This window comes from Brassica rapa, chromosome A01 (assembly GCF_000309985.2).
Source record: "Brassica rapa cultivar Chiifu-401-42 chromosome A01, CAAS_Brap_v3.01, whole genome shotgun sequence".
Classification (NCBI taxonomy): domain Eukaryota; kingdom Viridiplantae; phylum Streptophyta; class Magnoliopsida; order Brassicales; family Brassicaceae; genus Brassica; species Brassica rapa.
The window spans coordinates 14,559,570-14,562,073 of record NC_024795.2 but is presented as its reverse complement, the minus strand read 5'-3'; the positions used below and the strand labels follow the sequence as shown (position 1 = coordinate 14,562,073).

General features: G+C 43.5%; 1 non-coding gene across 1 annotated transcript; it reads left to right on the top strand.

Moving 5' to 3' along the window:
- Positions 1-467: 467 nt before the first annotated feature.
- On the top strand, positions 468-574 carry LOC117129093. The gene has a single exon (XR_004452662.1). It is a non-coding gene; the product is annotated as a small nucleolar RNA R71 (small nucleolar RNA).
- The last annotated feature ends 1,930 nt before the right edge of the window (positions 575-2,504 follow it).

The window sequence follows — 2,504 nt, the reverse complement described above, 5'->3', positions numbered from 1 at the left end:
TCCTGGTATCCATTTCTGTGGTTACCTGATTCAACGCCTTGGCCTGAACCTGCTGACCCTGCAACAATTGTTGCATCATCATACCCAGACCCTTCAGCTCATCTGGTTGATTGTTCCCGTTAGCTGGAACAGCTTGCTGATTGCTCTGCGGTTGTCGCTTGTTCTGGTTCTGAATATGCCCAGCTGTAGCTTGCTCCATGCTGAAAACGTGCCCTTGGTTGTTTTTCAGTAGCTGATCAACCTTGGCAGTCAGCTCATCCATTTTCTGGGCGTCAGAACTGTTCTCTTTCATGGAGCAATCACTCTCCTCTTTCTTATTAGCTGAGCTAGCAGCCATGTTCTCAATCAGCTTAAATGCTCCAGCAGTGGTTTGAGTCATGAAATCTCCATTGCTCGCAGAGTTTAGAGCACCTTGGTATTTCAAGTCCACTCCATCATAGAAAATATCCACGAGGTAATCATCATCAAATCCATGGTGAGGACATTCTCTGCGATAGTCATTGAAGCGCTCCCATGCGTCGCAGAAAGGCTCATCAGTGAGCTGTCTGAAGGAGGTGATCTTGCTCCTCAATGCAGCTGTTCTCGCCTTAGAGTAGAAATGGCTTAGGAAAGCTGATCGGACCTGTTCCCATGAAGTGTTAGAGCCAGTAGGGAGAGAGTTCAACCACCGTGCAGCTTTTCCGTCAAGAGAGAATGGGAATAACATGCACCTGATGTAATCTGGTGGAACACCATTCGCGCGAGTGAAACTGCAGACTTTTTCGAAGCTCTCAATATGCTCCATTGGAATTTCTGTAGAGAGACCAGAGAACACCTTTCTCTGTACTAGACCAATCAAAGAAGGCTTGATCTCGAAGTCCTGCCTGGTGCAGAGTGGAGGAACAATGGCAGAGCGCGTAGTAGGGATGTTACGCGGAAGGTTTCTCTGCCCGATTGGAACAGTCTGCGCCTGTTGTTCCTGCCGCGCGAGAGCAGCCTGTTCAGCAGCATCCTGCTGAGCCTGGATGGTCTGCTGCATTTGTTGCATCTGCTGCTGCATGAGTGCCATAGCCGCAGCGAGATCATCCTGATTGGCGTGATCACCCATAGTGGTGTCAGTTTGCCTTGGCTGTTGACGATTTGTTCTTTCTAACCTTGCTAGCTCCTGGTTGGTAAATGTAACTAACTCTCCTTGTGCGTTTCTCCGAGTATGTCTACTGGTCATGCACCTGGAACATTAGCTGAAACAAAAAGGATAAGGAAAGTTAGAGGTCTTAGACTAAATAAATAACCGAAAAATAAAGGTAAAAAGATGGTCCCCGGCAACGGCGCCAATTTGATATTACGTGTATACACACACCAAATAACCTAATGTGCACACTACCACAATCGAATGGTATGTCGATGTAGCACTTTAGGATCGAATCCACAGAGACCAACTATTACACTTTATCTTTATGAGATCAATATCAAGCTAAAACAATATGGGGGTTTTAAAGTTGAGGAATCGTAACAAGAAAGTAATAGATTGAATTAAAGTTTTCAGATGATTAAAAATGCTAGCCTAGGGTGGTTTGATCGGGTGTTAAACAAGTGTGAGCCAAACAATTATTCAAGTTTGATTAAAGACCAGTCTAGAACTCGGATCACTCAAGTAGAACAGCCCACTGTCGTGGAACTGCCCACTATGCTGATCGATCTTGATACCTAAACTCTCGTTTGGATCAAGATGAGACAGCAAGCAATAGAGATCAAGTCCGATATGTTCACAAAACACCCTAATATCTACTTTCGCTGATTAGGGATGCAATGCTCATTCAAGTTATGTCTAGCAACCTATAACACTTTTGATGAATAGATTAAACCTAAAATCAGGCACTAAGTGGTTAACTTGATGCAAGCCTTAAGAACAACAGTGAATGAAGACAATCGATTTATAACTTATTTATGTCAAGCTCACAGATCTAACACCCTAACACCCTAGACTAAGTAAGCTGACTACTCAGCCATGGAGCAAGAAAACACAGAGATAATAGATGAAGAAAACATGCTGAATCACTAAAATAAAAGAGATAGGGTTCAGGATTCTTCTCAAGAGTGTAGAGATCCTTCTCCCTTTACAATAAGCAAATCCAACAATGGAGTTTTTGGGTCTGGTTCCTCTCTGTAAACTAGCGTAGCATGATAAAGAGAAACAGAAAATATGATATATCAAAGCCACAGGCGGCTGGGAGAGAAAATAGGGATAATTAGGGCAAATCCTGTAATGATTGTAGTTTCCTTAAAAATCTCTGCCGCTGGAACACTCACTCGGAACAATCACTCGGGTTGCTCCGCTATCCGGAACAGTCATCAATACTGTTCTACGTGAAAACCACCAAATTGCACTGTTTGCTGCCTCTTTTGTTCCAGCTGGTCCATCTCCCATCCAATGCAACTCCAGACCTGTAATGACTCGAAAAGGACTAGAAAGACACGATAAAGACTTGAAAACCAATTTAAAAGCATATATACAAGATGTATAA